This window comes from Anomaloglossus baeobatrachus, chromosome 6, assembly GCF_048569485.1.
Source record: "Anomaloglossus baeobatrachus isolate aAnoBae1 chromosome 6, aAnoBae1.hap1, whole genome shotgun sequence".
NCBI lineage: Eukaryota > Metazoa > Chordata > Amphibia > Anura > Aromobatidae > Anomaloglossus > Anomaloglossus baeobatrachus.
The window spans coordinates 309,964,846-309,983,942 of record NC_134358.1 but is presented as its reverse complement, the minus strand read 5'-3'; positions in this window follow the sequence as shown (position 1 = coordinate 309,983,942).

Here is a 19,097-nt window from a genome sequence, read left to right as displayed (position 1 = left end):
TGAATATACACTACTTTTCCCGCCCACCCTCGGTGACAGAGTGTGCAATTGGTTGCAGTCCTGATTTCCCCGCCCACCTTCTGTGTCAGCATCTGTAATTATTTGCCCTTAAAATAGCTGTCTGGGTCCCCAGAGTAGAGTGTAAAAATAAATAAATAATTAGAAAAAATATTGTATGGTCCCCCGTATTTTGATACTTTGTGCAGATAAAGCAGACAGCTACAGGCTGCAGCCCCCAGCTGTGTGTGTGTTGTCTTGGCTGTAAATCAAAATACAAGGGACCCCATGCATTTTTTAAAAATTATTAAAATAAATTTAAAAAAAGTTGTGAGGTCCCCCTCAATTTTAACACACAGCCATGGTTATTGGGCCCTTCACAGCCACAATATAGCAGCCTGCAGCCATCCCAGAATTGGCGCATCTATTAGATAAGCCAATTCCGCCACTTTATATGGCTCATCCTGATTGCAGTGGCAATCTGAGTAATATAAAGGGTTAATCACAGGTATGAGTTATCAAAAAATCACCGCCGTCACGAACCCCTAGATTGGTAATGGGTAGAGACACCCCCATTACGAATCGTGTAAGTAAAAATAAATAAACATAAACCACAGAAAAAAATCCTTTTCTACAAAACAAACAAAAAAAACCCATCCTCATTCTCCAATTTATTATTCCCTAAAATACCCCTGCAGGTCCGATGTAATCCACACCACAACATCAAACAATGATCCCGGCTCTGCTACAACCTGAGGTTGCAGTGTGCAATCAAATTAGAAAACATGAACTCTGGATGGAGCCACAGCAGTGAGCGGTGACTTCACTAAGATAGTTTGAGTTCCCACAATACCCCAGCTGTGACCTCAGTTGAATCCACCTCAATTGAGCTCAGTGACCTCACCTCAGGTGAACTCATTAAAGTCAATACCGGATTACCAAATTAGAGGATGTGTACACATTAAATAATTTGTTGTAGACATTTCTGCACCGAATCTGCATCTCCTGGTATAAAACTGCACTAAAGGCACATCAAAAACACATATGGTTTGGTGAGTTTTTCTGCCATGAGATGCAGATTTGGTGCAGAAATTACTGCAACCAAATACTCAATGTTCACACATCTCCTAGTCCGCTAATCAAGCATTGAGTTCAATGAGTTCATCTGAGGTCACAGTTATGGTTCCCACGGTAACCCAGCTGTGATCTCAGGTGAATTGACCTCAGGTGAACTCAAATCAGTGACCTCACTTCAGGTGAACTCCATGAACTTAGCTGAGGTGTTTTTTCTGCCAGGAGATTTGGTGCAGAGATTTCAGACCACATCGCGTTTTTGGTTCCTTTTTTTCTGCCAGGAGATGCAGTAAACTCTTTGAATTCACCTCAGAAGAGTTCATTGAGTTCACCTAAGGTGAGTTTGCTTGAGGTCACAGCTGGGGTACAGTGGGAACCCAAGCTGTGACCTCAGGTGAACATTTTGAACTGAATGCCGAATTAGGAGATATGTGCACAATGAGTATTTGGTTGCAGACATTTCTGCATCAAACCTGCATCTCCTGGCAGAAAACCGAACCAAAAAAGTATCAAAAATGCATGCTGTTTTGGTGCATTTTTCTGCCAGTAGATGCAGATTTGGAGCAGAAATGTTTTCAACCAAATAGTCAATGTAGGCACATCTACTAATCCAGTAATACGGCATTGAGTTTAATGAGTTCACCTGAGGTGAGTTTACTGAGTTCACTGCATCTCCTGGCAAAATAAAATCAACAAAAATGTGTCAGACCGCCACTTGTATTTTACTGTTGCTGCTCCACTATAATAAGGCTAACGGCTAAAAGGTAATTGTAGTGTGGACCCCTAGAGTCAATTCCTCCTGTGAACCCCAGGCACCCCGTCCAACCCTGGCTGACACCTACCTCTCCTGACTCCAACATACAGATTCACTCTTACCGTAGCATGGATGTGCATTCAAGGGTAAAGGTGCCAATTATTTTAGGTTATGTTTACATAGCATTTGGCCCTAGATTTAGTGGCTCCATCGTGGGTTATATTCGAACTCCTGCAACGTAGGATTCACGCGTATGCACTGACAGAACCAATGACTATAATGATGTTGATGGAGTCAAGAGTGCTGTGTCATGCATAATTTCTCACCAAATACATCTAGCTTGGCATAGCACATCATCTCTACAAAGTGCCAAGCAAGGGGCCAGGAAATCACTAGCCCTGTACTCTGAGGTCCTAATAGGGAAGCTCTAACCGTTTGAATATTTATGGTACATGTTATTAATATACATTGTGCCCCACAAAAATTCCAATCACAAAATGCCCATTCAAAACAGTGCTAGCTTTTATTCATATACTCCAAATTTAATTTGCCTCCTTTTTTAAACCAGTTATTTATTTTGTATAAAAAATGTCATAAAGTGACACTGGTACATTTAGAAACTATAAGATCTTTAATATTGTAGGTAGTAAAATCAGAAGTATACATAAAAAGAAAATTGACAGATCGCGACTCCTGTGTAATACTTACTGTCTCCTTTCTCATAGTTTTATATAGTTTCCTACCAATCATTTGCTATTTTCTACATAATATTTAATAAAAATATGTTGTGGAAGCTTTTTTTTAGTGTGAATGGATATTTTTGTAGTAGCATGGTGCAATAAATATTTAGTGATTTAGAAACCCTAATAAAATGCATTGTAGATCACAGAATCATGTAGAGCAAAACCAATGACTATTGAAGGGAAAATCTAGAGAAGACCCCTGAATGTATTAAAGATCATTGTGATTGGGTGCCCAGGGAGACATTTGACATTCACAAGAATACCTGACACTTCTGAACAAGTTGTACAAGGCTTGCTGAAGTTTGACATTTATGACTATGAACTTTGACCACTTTAGACCTGTTGTCTCAGAATATGGCTTCTGAAGCGGGAATTAAATCAATGTACTGTCATCATGATAGCACTGTATTGTCCTTTAACCTACTAGTCATGTATTCAAGTGGTTCCTCTCGAGTTATCATTATAATTTCGTCATTGTAACCTTGGCAGTTTACTGACATAATCTTGATGCTAACCTGTTCTATAAAATCTATCTCACACTAAGAATATTGCTATATAAGTAAGTGTAGTGTATTGTACTAGACTAATAAAGAACTAATTGTATGCTGAATATTCATTATGACATAGAATCTATGTGATGGTATTAACCATTTAGTGATGAAGACAATGTTGACGTCAATGACAAAGCTCAGTTTTTCAAATCTGACATGTATCACTTTATGTGCAATAACTAGTGATGAGCAAACTCAAACAGTAAACTTTGGGGTTCATACCATGCATCAGATGTCTGGGACTCGAATTCAAACTTTTAAAAAAGTCTATGTCCAAATTTGGAGTATGAGTGCTGTTCGAATGCTAATAAAGTTTTTTGAAAGGCTGTACTGCAGCCAATCAACAAGCTTTATTGCATGCAGAAGATGACTTTATGCTGCTGTGAAAAATAAGGTAAAAGAAAAAATGACCCCTATTTTTGATAACCAGTGCAAGTAAATCATAGAACTGCAGGCTGCAACCCTCAGCTGTTTTACCTTGATTAGTTATCAAAAATAAAGAAGATAATTTTTTTAAATTAATTAAATAAATAATTTCATTAAACATCATGGGGTCCTCCTTTTTTTGATAACAAGCTGAGATAAAGCAGACAGTTGGGGACTGGTATTATCATGATGAGAAGGCCAATGGTTATTTGGTCCTTCCAGCCTAAAAGTCGCAGCCTGCAGCCACCTCAGAAGTGGCACATCAATGAGATGCACCATTTCTGGTGCTTTGACCAGCTTTTTCCAATTGCCATGATACAGTGGCAATCAGGGTAACACTTTTGGAGTTGATGTAAGCTGTAAATTGACAGCTGGCATCAGGCCCAGAGGGTATTAATGAAGAGATGTCTATTAGACACCCCTAATGTTAATCCGGTAATTGTAGAGTAAAAAAATACACACAGGAAAAAAATAGTTCATTTGAATAAACACTCCCCCACACACCCTCATTCATCAATTTAGAAAATAAAAAAAACCTCTCAAAGTTCCGACATAATCCGATTGGTGAATAAAGACCCCCCCCCACACTCCCTCGTTCACCAGTTTATTATTTTAAAGAAAATTCTAGAAGCTCCAATGTAATCCAATGGTGTAATGTCCCATGACACCCATCAATTTTTATGGAGTTTTGTTCTGAGAACATTCTCAGAATGAGGCTCAATAAGTCACTGCCGGTCGAATGAAGGAGTGTGGTCGATTGTTTATTCAAATAAATAATTTTTTTCCTACGTATATCCAGCACACATAAGATGATGTGATGTAATGCAGTTTTATTCAATGTGATTTGAAGCTGCATTGCTTCTTCATGAGGTTATTTTACTTATAAAAAAGTGAGTCAGCTTCAAAATGCGTTGACTAAAAGCGCATTACATCATCTTATGTGTCCTGGACCTTTCAAGTGAAGTCTCTTATGGCAGCACAGACAGAACATGTCTCCTGCCTTCCTCTATATGACATTGCACAGTCATAAGCAGGTGGCAACATACAGGAGAAAGAAGAACACGCTGGTTCTGAAGCTGAGCCCAGGGAAGCTTTCATTCCAGCAGTCTTCCCTTCAGTCTCAGCCACTAGGACTGCTGCTTAGCTTCACTGTTGAATATGGCACCCAGCCTTGACTCGCAATATCCAGGTTCTTGCTGAAAGCTTTGTTCCTAGCAGCATAGTGAATGCTGCAGTGCATGTGCAGTTGAAGGAAACAAAGCTTTCAGAGCCTAAGTCTGAAATTCACGATACTGAGCATGCCTGTGACATGGCGGGCTGTGATTGGTGGTCTGACATCAGCAGACCTAATGATGTGGCGCCACCTGATTGGCTCGTGGGTGACATCACCAATGATACAGCGCCAGGGGCGAGGCTTAGCCTTTAAATAGGGCGGCTGAAAGCATGGCAGCATGCTCAGATCATCCTTTGTTTGCTGATGAATGTGTGTGGACGCCCGCCATCTTGACTCTACGTACACTCCTGCTATTAGCTCCCGCTATAACGGGACCTGTAGTCCTGCAAGAGGGTTACTCCGCAACTAGTACAGGTCGCTTAGGTTGGGGCTGTGGTCACCGCTGCCTGATTCCTGTGAGAGGGTTACTCTACAACTAGTTCAGGCAGGTTAGGCAGGTGCTCTGCAGGACTGCAGTCTGGCTACAGTAAGAGGGTTGCTCCACAACTAGAGCAGACTGCATGTACCACACGCACTGCTACCCAGATCGTGAGAGGGTTACTCTACTTTCCGGTGGTTCACCTGTTTGGGAACACATATACCACAGTGTGCTTTCACCTACATTTCTTCCTTCCCCCACTGCGTAGTCCCTGTGAGTACCAACAGAGGTTACAGCGACTGTGTTAATTTGCATATCCTCTGTGCCGCTAACAGGGGTTATTGTCAGGTGTTTCTCTTCCCTGTGTGGTGTAACACAGGGAGTGCTAGGGCATATTAGTTATAACTTTTGTCACTAGATCTGCCTTGTCCTTTAGGTTATTTAGCAGTAGCTCTCTTGCTGCACCATGGACCCCGGGTTACGTTTGCAAATCCAGTTATTAATATTATTTGTAAAACTGTCAGCCCTCATAACACACACTCCTACCATAACCTAATGCAAATTTCTCAGTGTGTGAGATGAAATGATACAGCTCTGTTTTCCTGTTTTAACTTTCTGCATGATCAGAAAGTGCAACCACATTTAAGATAAGCTCCCTGCAGGAGGAGGGGCAGTACAGCTGAGTTTAGCTTTCTTACTTTGCAACATTGCAAATCCTTCTTCTATAAGCTCTCCTATTCTCATAGCAAGAACACCTCTTCCCACATTGCCTGTCCAGAAGAGAATTCTGAGGTGTCTGTAATCACACTTATGTATGTTTTGCTCACAGAAACTTATAATCACTCTATCGAAAGATCAGAATGTGGGGTCATTATACCTATCACTGGACTAACCTGCCTGTTATGGTCAGGGCTGCTGACAGGGCATGACAACCATGACTAGTGCATGGGGCTCAATGAAAAGGGGAGTCCGGCCAGCCCAGGGTAACTACTTAGCTTTATTAAGCCCCGGGCCAGGCCCCTGTCACTGCTGCAGCAGAGGGGCCCGGCAGTGTCGCTTTAGCCACTGCACACAGGACTAAATTGCCTACGAAGCCTTTCTAGGGAACTGCATGCAAATTAGCCATGTAGCGGAAGCAAGGTGAGTGGAAAAAAGCAGGGAGTCGTCGCATCATCCTGAGGCACAGCGTGCAGCAGAGTGATGAGGTCATCATTCTGTGACCTCATCACACTGCTGCAGGCAATGCAGAGCTGGCAAGGATGTGTCAGCTGCTAGAGAAAGAAGGTAAGTGCCCCATGAGCTGAAGATCATCGGGGGTGGTGGGAGGACTCGCTGACCCCAGTCCTTGCATTGCAGCTCATAGCTTACGCCGCACGACGTGGGAGCCAGGGAGGGTGAGTAAAACATTTTTTGTTTATTTCTTTTTGTGACACATAAATATATCACGAGGAGCCCAGGAAAGGGATATATATACAGGAAGGAGCAAATATATACCAGGAAGAGGACAAAACCAAAATTGGGACATATCTACCAGAATGTGTCCAGGTGGATAATATATATATATATATATATATATATATATATATATATATATATATAAAAAAAATATATCAGGAGGGGCCTAGAACATATATACAAGAAGTAGGATGTATAAATAAATATATATATATATATATATATATATATATATATATATATATATATATATACAGTACAGGCCAAAAGTTTGGACACTCCTCATTCAAAGAGTTTTCTTTATTTTCATGACTCTGAAAATTGTAGATTCACATTGAAGGCTTCACAACTATGAATTAACACATGTGGAATGAAATACTTAACAAAAAAGGGTGAAACAACTGAAAATATGTCTTACATTCTTGGTTCTTCAAACTAGCCACCTTTTGCTTTGATTACTGCTTTGCACACTCTTGGCATTCTCTTGATGAGCTTCAAGAGGTAGTCACCGGAAATAGTCTTCCAACAGTCTTGAAGGAGTTCCCAGAGATACTTAGCACTTGTTGACCCTTTTGCCTTCACTCTGCGGTCCAGCTCACCCCAAACCATCTCGATTGGGTTCAGGTCTGGTGACTGTGGAAGCCAGGTTATCTGGCGTAGCACCCCATCACTCTCCTTAAACAAATAGCCCTTACACAGCCTGGAGGGGTGTTTGGGGTCATTGTCCTGTTGAAAAATAAATGATGGTCCAACTAAACGCAAACTGGATGGAATAGCATGCCGCTGCAAGATGCTGCAGTAGCCATGCTGGTTCAGTATGCCTTCAATTTTGAATAAATCCCCAACAGTGTCACCAGCAAAGCACCCCCACACCATCATACCTCCTCCTCCATGCTTCACGGTGGGAACCAGGCATGTAGAGTCCATCCGTTCACCTTTTCTGCGTCGCACAAAGACACGGTGGTTGGATCCAAAGATCTAAAATTTGGACTCATCAGACCAAAGCATAGATTTGCACTGGTCTAATGTCCATTCCTTGTGTTCTTTAGCCCAAACAAGTCTCTTCTGCATGTTGCCTGTCCTTACCAGTGGTTTCATAGCAGCTATTTTACCATGAAGGCCTGCTGCACATGGTCTCCTCTTAATAGTTGTTCTAGAGATGTGTCTGCTGCTAGAACTCTGTGTGGCTCTGACCTGGTCTCTAATCTGAGCTGCTGTTAACCTGCAATTTCTGAGGCTGGTGACTTGGATAAACTTGTCCTCCGCAGCAGAGGTAACTCTTGGTCCTCCTTTCCTGGGGCGGTCTTCATGTGAGCTAGTTTCTTTGTAGCGTTTGGTGGTTTTTGCCACTGCACTTGAGGACACTTTCAAAGTTTTCCCGATTTTTCGGACTGACTGACCTTCATTTCTTAAAGTAATGATGGCCACTGGTTTTTCTTTACTTAGCTACTTGTTCTTGCCATAATACAAATTCTAACAGTCTATTCAGTAGGACTATTAGCTGTGTATCCACCAGACTTCTGCACAACACAAATGATGGTCCCAACCCCATTTATAAGGCAAGAAATCCCACTTATTAAACCTGACAGGGCAGACATGTGAAATGAAAACCATTTCCGGTGACTAACTCTTGAAGCTCATCAAGAGAATGCCAAGAGTGTGCAAACAGTAATCAAAGCAAAAGGTGGCTACTTTGAAGAAACTAGACTATAAGACATATTTTCACTTGTTTCACAATTTTTGTTAAGTATTTCATTCCACATGTGTTAATTCATAGTTGTGATGCCCTTAATAGGAATCTCTAATTTTCAGAGTCATGAAAATAAAGAAAAATCTTTGAGAGAGAAGGTATGTCCAAACATTTGGTCTGTACTGTATATATATATATATATATATATATATATATATATATATATATATATACATATATATATATATATATATATATATATATATATCTATATATATATATATATATATAGATATATATATATATATATATATATATAGATATATATCTATATATATCTGTCTGTGGATGGATACCATGTTTGGTATAGGTGGTCTCCTTGACTGGAGACTGCCCTTCCCGTGATTGTTCCTTCCCGGTGAAAGATGTATATATATATATGAAGAAAAAACAAAAAGCCAGCACTAAATGTGCACTTCAGCACTAAACATTCGAAACTGTAATTTTTTTTATAATAAGTACAGTTTGGAATTTTTAGTGCTGAAGTGCACATTTAGTGCTGGCTTTTTGTTTTTTCTTCATTGAATTGGTCGGTGGCTGACCCCCACCTTGCTATGCACCCCAATTTGGGATGTATTCCATCTGTCTAGATTTTGGCGGTTGGTGACTGTTCACATTAAGTCATCAGGCCTTGTCCACAGGCTATTTACTTTATGCAGCATTTGCTTGGCCCTGTCCCGCCCACAGCCATGACTCAGTCATGGGTACGGGATTGAAATAGACCAGGTGAGTGCTGCTGAGAGCAGTTCTACTATTCATATGTGAGGCCGTATGGCACATTTTATAAAAATATTTTAGTGTAGGACTGCCTTAAATGAGATTTGCCGTGACGTGGCGAGGCAGCTCAAGAAATTGCAATGTTTTGCCAAAAATCTCAAAAAAATTTTATAATAAGTACAGTTTGGAATTTTTAGTGCTGAAGTGCACATTTAGTGCTGGCTTTTTGTTTTTTCTTCATTGAATTGGTCGGTGGCTGACCCCCACCTTGCTATGCACCCCAATTTGGGATGTATTCCATCTGTCTAGATTTTGGCGGTTGGTGACTGTTTACATTAAGTCATCAGGCCTTGTCCACAGGCTATTTACTTTATGCAGCATTTGCTTGGCCCTGTCCCGCCCACAGCCATGACTCAGTCATGGGTACAGGATTGAAATAGACCAGGTGAGTGCTGCTAAGAGCAGTTCTACTATTCATATGTGAGACCGTATGGCACATTTTATAAAAATATTTTAGTGTAGGACTGCCTTAAATGAGATTTGCCGTGACGTGGCGAGGCAGCTCAAGAAATTGAAATGTTTTGCCAAAAATCTCAAAAAATTTTTATAAGTACAGTTTGGAATTTTTAGTGCTGAAGTGCACATTTAGTGCTGGCTTTTTGTTTTTTCTTCATTGAATTGGTCGGTGGCTGACCCCCACCTTGCTATGCACCCCAATTTGGGATGTATTCCATCTGTCTAGATTTTGGCGGTTGGTGACTGTTCACATTAAGTCATCAGGCCTTGTCCACAGGCTATTTACTTCATGCAGCATTTGCTTGGCCCTGTCCCGCCCACAGCCATGACTCAGTCATGGGTACGGGATTGAAATAGACCAGGTGAGTGCTGCTAAGAGCAGTTCTACTATTCATATGTGAGACCGTATGGCACATTTTATAAAACTATTTTATTGTAGGACTGCCTTAAATGAGATTTGCCGTGACGTGGCGAGGCAGCTCAAGAGATTGCAATGTTTTGCCAAAAATCTCAAAATTTTTTTATAATAAGTACAGTTTGGAATTTTTAGTGCTGAAGTGCACATTTAGTGCTGGCTTATGGTTTTTCTTCATTGAATTGGTCGGTGGCTGACCCCCACCTTGCTATGCACCCCAATTTGGGATGTATTCCATCTGTCTAGATTTTGGCGGTTGGTGACTGTTCACATTAAGTCATCAGGCCTTGTCCACAGGCTATTTACTTCATGCAGCATTTGCTTGGCCCTGTCCCGCCCACAGCCATGACTCAGTCATGGGTACGGGATTGAAATAGACCAGGTGAGTGCTGCTAAGAGCATTTCTACTATTCATATGTGAGGCCGTATGGCACATTTTATAAAAATATTTTAGTGTAGGACTGCCTCAAATGAGATTTGCCGTGATGTGGCGAGGCAGCTCAAGAAATTGCAATGTTTTGCCAAAAATCTCAAAAAATTTTTATAATAAGTACAGTTTGGAATTTTTAGTGCTGAAGTGCACATTTAGTGCTGGCTTTTTTTTTTTCTTCATATATATATATATATATATATATATATATATATACCAGGACTGAGTCAGAAACCAGGATGGGGACAAATATATCAGAATGTGGCCAGGAGTAAAATATACATACCAATAGGGGTCCAGTATGGAGCATATATACCGGGATGGGGAAAAATAAACAATAATTTGGACATAGATAACATGATGCAGACATATATACCAGAATGTGCAAAGGAGGGGATATACATACCAAGAGGGGTTCCAGGATGGGAAATATATACCAGGGTGGGGACATATATACCAGGATGTGGCCATATTTACCAGGATGAGAACATATATGCTAGGAAGGGGACAATAAACCAGGATTGAGACATATATACCAGGAGGAGGGCATATATATCAGGAAGGTGACAGAAACCAGGATGGGGACATGTGGCAGAAAGTGCCCAGAAGGGGATATACATACCAAGGGGGCCCCTGATGGGACATACATACCAGGTTGGAGACAAACAAACCAGAATGGCGAACTATATACCAGGATGGGGACATATATACCAAGAGAAAGATATATATGCTAGGAAGGGGACAATAAACCTGGATGGGGAAATATATGCTAGGATGGGCCCAGGAGGGGACATATATGCAAGGAGGGGGACATTCATACCAGAAAGGGCCCAGGATGTGGACATACATACCTGGAAGGGGACATATGTACCAGGAGGAGGACATCTATGTCAGGAGAATATTATACAGAGGGGCAGTGTGTGTGTGGGGATATATTATACAGATGGGTAGTGTGTGTGGGGCGTTATACAGAGGGGTGGTGTGTCTGTTGGAGGATATATAAAGAGGGTCAGCTTGTGTGGGGGGATAGTACACAGAGAGGGAGCATATGTGAGGGATATTATACAGAGGAGCAGTGTGTGGAAGGGAATATTATACAGAAGCATAAGACATGCACACTAATAAGGCTTGCACTGGGAGCCCATCATATAATGAATGAAATGCACAGTGTCTGAACTGTGACCTATAAATGACGCCAGAAACCCAGGTCAGGCGGGTTAAACAGCACTATATAGGTGCATCTCGCACGGATACACCAGACGCACAGTGTCTGAATAATGGCCTATAAATGACGCACAACACCATGTCCAGGCGGGTCAGTTAGCACTATGAGTACATAACACATGACGGGCTCACCATTTAACCACCTGAATTCAAAAGGTCCACACACATCCTGCAAAAATGGATAAAATGTGCCATACCTCAAATAGTGAGATATTAGTTTATATTTTGGCCCAAAATATGTAAGCTCGCAATCCGTTCGTCAAGGATTCTCACACTTGCGAGTCCCTACACTGAATTAGTTAGAAAAACCACAAAGAACTATATAAAAAAAACACCAACAACAGCCTTATTAGTGCAGCCATCTTTATGAGGAAGGCTCACACATTCTGTGTGTACACATATCATTTGTCTTGGCTCCTTTTTGCTAACATTTTTGGCCAACACTGTGTGTGTGTGTGTGAGTATATATATAATTCCTAGTGGAGGCCGTGGTTATGGTCAACTCATGTGTGAAATAGAATGACAACCTTCTCTGCTCACTGCAGAGTGAGTACAAGTTGTTGTGAGCACATTAGATATACATGTGATTACTAACAATAGTGGTGTTAAGATAGCATTAAGCTTCAATACCTTTTAAATGTGGAATTATCCCTTTTTTCTCAAGCAGAATCCAAATAAAATAAGGTGGCTTTATTGTGGCATCACAAATACAGAAACTACAGCAATGTTTCTATCCCTAGAAAAAGTCTGGGTATTTGTCAAGCTGTCAAAGCTTCATTAGATGCTGAAAACACCTTCTTTTACTTGGATAAGTGTGATTACTGTCACATCTCTGAACAGGCTGTGTGGGTGGAGAGGCAGAGAAAATAGACCCCACAATTTCTTATGCAATTTCTCTCGAAGCAGCAGTACCCCAGGGGAGGAAATACCATTAATGCAACCTGTGCAGCATCACAGGGGCCAAGGGGTAAAGGGGACCGAATTCACCTCCAAAATGGGGGAGTTGTGCATTATGATAAGATTTTACACTGCAATGGACTAATATATTGTTCTTACACAGGGACCCTCTTCTTAAATAGTTACATAGTTACATAGGTTGAAAAAAAACCTAGGTCCATCTAGTTCAATCTTTTTCCACCAACTATATATTTTGTCACTAAATCATTTTTAACCAACAATGGTGTATCTACTGAGGAAATCATCCAATCCTTTTTTTAAAAGATGTTACAGTGTCAGCCATTACTACTTCTTGTGGTAGGGCATTCCACAATCTGACTGCTCTAACTGTAAAGAACCCTTTCCTATTTAGCTGCCGGAATCGCTTTTCTTCCACTCGCAGGAAATGAACCCTGGTCCTTTGTATTGTCTTTGGAAGCAAGAAGTCATGTGCCAGTCCTTTATATTGTGCACACATGTATTTAGTTTTCTTTTTTCTAAGCTAAACAAATCCAACTTTTTCAACCTCTCATCATATGGGAGGCCTCCCATTCCTTGCAATAATTTAGTTGCCGGGCTTTGAACTAATTCTAACTTCTTAATATCCTTTTTAAAATGTGGAGCCCAGAATTGGATCCCATATTCCAGATATGGCCTTACAAGTGACTTATAGAGGGGTAACAATACGTTGGGATCACGGGATTTAATCTCTCATTTTATACACCATAAAATCTTGTTTGCTTTTGCAGCTGCCACTTGACATTGAGTGCTGCTGCTCAAAGTCCATTTTTAATATCCTATGTGGTTTGGTTTTGTCAGCAAAGATTGACACTTTAATATCAATCACATCTACAAGGTCGTTAACCCCATTACGACAGCCTTACGGAGATAAATGGTGGCAGAATTAGGTACATATTCCGATCTGCCGTTTATAAATGGCAGGCAAAAATAAGTGAATAGTGCCCAACAGTGTCAGAAAATCTCTGGGGTTTCAGCTACCCGGGGTAGCTGAGACCCTTAAGATCATGATTCAAGCCAATTTTTCCGGTCCCCGCTCACAAGATCACCGGAATACACCGTATACCGATGATCACATTACAGTAAATGATAGCGCCAGTAAAAAATGATTTATCTCCCATCTGCCAAAAAACCGAATATAGATACCAAGGTAAAGTATGATCATCAAAAAACGAAAATTCCTATTACCTTAAAAACATAGTCTTTATTTTTTATTGGACATATATGACGGGTGAATCCTGGACGTAAAACAGCTTAAGTCAATATTTGATAATCATTGTGTGACGACTTGAGGACGTAGTCTGGCCTATCCCTACTAGTCTGCGACTGATGATTAGTGACGGACATAACTCCCTCCTTTGCACAATCTATGTGTGCATATAATCTTGTGGGCTTTATCTTTGGTATTGCACCTTACCCACTGTTATTTAGACACACTGGATATCTTCTTCAGAGTGAGTGGAGGGTCAGTTTAGGACGACAGTCAATGAGGAACGGGGGCGTCATGGTCAATTAGGACGCTGACCCCCGTATGTAAGGAAGGGTGAGAGAAGGATTAATTATTTTTCTCACCTTTCTTTTCAAAAATCAGTTTAATACATTTTTATCACTTTATGTATGTATGTACTCTGTTTGTGGCATATATGTCCAATAAAAAATAAAGACTATGTTTTTAAGGTAATAGGAATTTTCGGTTTTTGATTATCTCCTATCTGGCATGAACAAACATGTCAGTTGGGAGATAAATCTCCTCCCCGATCCCTTCTGGTCCTCCGGTGTCGCCAAAGTGCCCCACCCCGACCCTCAACCCCCCTCCATAATCCAAGATGGCCGCACGCACAGCAGCGCACCGCCCGCATTTACCCTTTTCCTCTGATTTCTGTCGCATGTGCCATGACACAACAGAAAAATGTTCCCCAGGCCCTGCCAGGTCATTACCTATTCCCCCCCGGTGTTCCGGTGACCCCCGTACCTGTCGCAGCGCTTATCCCCCGCGGCCCCCTCCTCCTTCACAATGCACGCTGGTCACATATGCAGAGCAGCTGAAAGCTCAGCTTCCTGTGTTCAAAGAGCTGCACTGGCTGCTCGCACTCTGCTGCTGTGACCCGGGAAGGGTAGGTGCCGATTCTTTGCACCCACTCTCCTCAAATGGAGGGAGTGCACTCCTAGAAAATGGGGGAACACGTTCCCTGAGAGGGCCCCCATATTCTAGAAGGTCCAGAATCATCATGGGACCTCCAAAATTAATTATTAATTAATAATAATAATTGTATTAATTTATATAGCGCTATTAATTCCATAGTGCTTTAAATACATTGGCAATACTGTCCCCATTGGGGCTCACAATCTAGAGTCCCTATCTGTATGTCTTTGGAGTGTGGGAGGAAACTGGAGATCCCGGAGGAAACCCACGCAAACACGGGGAGAACATACAAACTCCTTGCAGATAGTGTCCTTGGTGGGATTTGAACCCAGGACCCCAGCGCTGCAAGACTGCAGTGCTAACCACTGAGCCACCGTGCCGCCCGAAATGGATTACAGGGCACCTGATTTTTTTTTCTTTTCAATAAATTGGTGAAAGAGGGAATGTTTTGGAAAGTGTTTTTTTCAAATAAATTTTTGTTGTCAATTTTTTTTTTATTACTGTCAATTAGTTATGTCTGGTATTAGATAGATGCCATGACATCACTAACTGCTGGGCTTGATGCCAGGTGACATTACACAACTGGTATCAACCCCATTTATTACCCCATTTGCCACGGCACCAGGGGATGAGTTAGGGCAAAGTGCCAGGATTGGCGCATCTAATGGATGCGCCACTTCTGGGGTGGCTGCGGCCTGCTATTTTTAGGCTGGGAAGAATCCAATAACCATGGCTCTTCCCACCCTGAGAATACCGGACCCCAGCTGTCAGCTTCACCTTGGCTGGGGATCTAATTTGGGGGAACCCCAGGTTTGTTTGTTTTTTAATTATTTATTTATTAAAAATTAAAAAAGAAACGCTTGCGGAGCCCTTCAAATTGATCACCAGCCAAGAGAAAGCTGTCAGCTGTGGTTTGCAGGCTACAGCTGTCTGCTTTACCCTAGCTGGCTATCAAAAATAGGGGGGACCCCACGTTATTTATTTACATTTTTTTTTTGTGCTAAATACAAGGCTAGGCACCCTTTAGTGCCACATGAAAGGCACTAAAGGGCGCCAGCTTAGAATATGAAGGGGGACGTTGTATACATGTTTGACATCTATCCATTCATCCATAGTAGCATTTTAGGCTGTGTGCCCACAATCAGGGTTTGCAGCGTTTTGGGCGCAGAGTGTTTTCCCTGCGTCCATAACACTGCGTTGTGCAGTAGAAGCACAGTGGAAGGATTTTTAGAAATCCCGTGCCTGTTGTGCTTCTTTTCTCCACAGCATAAACCAACCTGTGGTGCGGCTTCCCGAGCCTCAGCATGTCAATTTATGCTGTGGAGACAAGAGTGTTCTCTGCAGGTAGAATAGAGCTAAAGTCCACAGCAGCCTGAACCCAAATCGTGGGCATGGGCAGCTACATTCTCCCATGAACAACACTCACATCTCTGCAGGAAGGCTGACACTGTGTACTAGATGCCGTGTCGCTGGATCATAGCCACATAGCCGAACAGTGAGAAATTTGTTGCTACAGCAACATTTTTGTGAAGTACCTGTGGAATCAAAATGCTTACTATACTCCTAAATAAAATCCTTCAGGGGTCCAGTTTCCAAAATGGGACAACTTTTTTGGGGGTTTCTGATGTATAGGTACCCAAGGGGCCCTGCTAATGTGACATGGTGCGCGCAATTTATTTCAACTTTTCCAAAATTCAAATGGTGCTCCTTCCATTCCAAGCCCTCCCATTTTTCCAAACAGGTTTTTGGCCACATGTGGTGTATCCTGCGCTCACAAGAAATTGGATAACAACCTGTGGGGTCCACGTTTTGTTGTCGCCTCTTTAAAAAGTGAGAAATTTGATGCTAAATCAACATTTTTGTGAAAAAAAATGAAAATTTTTAATATGGCAAACTAAGCTTATAAAAATGCTCACTATACACCTAGATAAAAGCCATGAGGTGTCTTGTTTCCAGAATGGGGTCAGTGTAGGGGACCTCCACTGTTTAGGCACCTTAGGGGCTTTCCAAATGCGACATAGCATCTGCTAATTATTCCAACCAATTGTTCAGTCAAATGGCACTTTTTCCCTTCCGAGCCCTGCTGTGCACCCAAACAGTTAATTTCTACCACACATAAGGTATCAGCATACTTAGGAGAAATTGCACAATACATTTTATGCTGATTTTTTTTCCTTTTACTCTTGTTAAAAAAAAGCTGTCTGGTTGAAGTAACAATTTTGTGGTAAAAATGTATTTCTTTTATTTTCACGGCTCAACATTATAAACTTCTGTGAAGCACCGGGGGGTTCAGGGTACTCACCAAACATCTGGATAAATTCCTTGAGGGGTCTATTTTCCAGAATGGGGTCACTTGTAGGGATCTCTACTGTTTAGGCATCTCAGGGGCTCTCCTAATGCAACATGGCGTCCTCTATTGATTCTAGCCAATTTTGCAGTCAAATGGCTCTCCTTCTCTTCCGAGCCCTGCCGTATACCCAAACAGTTGATTTCCACCACATACAAGAGATCACCAAACTCAGGAGAAATTGTACAATAAATTTCATGGTGATTTTTTTCCTGTTACCCTTGTGAAAAAGAAAAAGCTACCTGGTTGAAGTAACAATTTTGTGGTAAAATTTTATTTTTTTATTTTCATGGCTCAACGTTATAAACTTCTGTGAAGCTGTACTCACCAAACATCTAGATACATTTTTTGAGGGGCCTACTTTCCAATACGGGGTCACTTGTGTTTTTTTTTTGCTGTTTACATACCTTAGGGGTCATCCAAATGCGACATGGTGCCCGCAATCTTTTTCAGCCAAATTTCCATTAAAAAAATCAAATATTGCTCCTTCCGTTCCAAGCCCTCCCAGTTCTCCAAACAAAGGTTTAAGACCACATGTGAGGTATCACCGCGCTCATAATAAAGTGGATAACAAACATTGGGGTTGAATTTTTGGAATTACCTCTTGAAAAAGTGAGAAAATTGATGCTGAAGCAACATTTTTGAGAAAGAAATGAAAATTTTCAATATGACAACGTAACGTTATCAAAATCTGTGAAGTACCTGTGGGTCCCAAATGCTCACTATACCTTTAGGTAGAAGCCTTTAGAGGTCTAGTTTCCAAAATGGTATCACTTGTGAGGGGTTTCTGCTGTTTAGGTACCTTAGTGGACAAGTAAATGCAACATGGTGCCCGCAATCTATTTCAGCCAAATTTGCTTTCCAAAATTGAAATATTGCTCCTTCTGTTCAGAGCCCTCCCATTTATCCAAACAAAGGTTTCTGACCACATGTGGGGTATTGGCGTGTTTATAAGAAAGTGGGTAACAAGTTTTGGGGTCCATTTTGTTGTGTTATTTCTTCTAAAAGTGAATATATTTGGGGTAAAACAACGATTTAGGTAAAATGTTTTTTTTTGCTTTTTTTCATTCCACATTGCTTTAGTTCCTGTGAAGCACCTGAAGGGTTAATAAACTTATTGGATGTGGTTTTGAGTACTTTGAGGGGTGCAGTCTTTAGAATGGTGTCACTTTAGGGTATTTTTTGTCACCTAGGCCTCTCAAAGTAACTTCAAATGGGATGTGGTCCCTAAAAAAAATGGTTTTGTGAATTTTGTTGAAAAAATAGGAAATTGCTGATGAACTTTGAACCCTTCTAACTTCCTAACTCCCAAAAATTTTGTTTCAGAAATTGCACTAATGTAAAGTAGACATGTGGGAAATGTTATTTATTAACTATTTTGTGTGACATAACTCTCTGGGTTAAGGGCATAAAAATTAAAAGTTTGAAAATTGCAAAATTTTCAAAATTTTCATCAAATTTCCGATTTTTTTCAAAAATAAAAGCAAAAAATATTGTTCTAAATTTATAACTATCATGAAGTATAATATGTCATGAAAAAACAATGTCAGAATCCCCCGGATCCGTTGAAGTGTTAGAGAGTTATAACCTCATAAAGGGACACTGGTCAGAATTGCAAAAAATGGCCTGGGTATTAAGTACAAAACTGGCTTCGTCCTTAAGGGGCTAATATAGAGATTAAAAAGAATTGGTAGTAACATAGATCCGTGTGCTACCCCACTGCTGACTATAGCCCAATTAGAGAATGTACCATTTGTTTCTTATCTTTTAGTCAATTCCTCACCCATCTGCTTATAGTTCCCACTAGTCCTTACCTCTGGAGCTTCATTACAAGACTGTTATGTGGTACAGTATCAAATGCCTCTGAAAAGTCCAAATAAATCACATCAGCTGCATTACCAATATCCAGATTTGCACTTACCTCCTCATAGAAACCCAACATGTTGGTTCGACATGATTACCTTTCATGAATCCATGTTGGTTATCAGTTATTACATTATTCTCTCTAA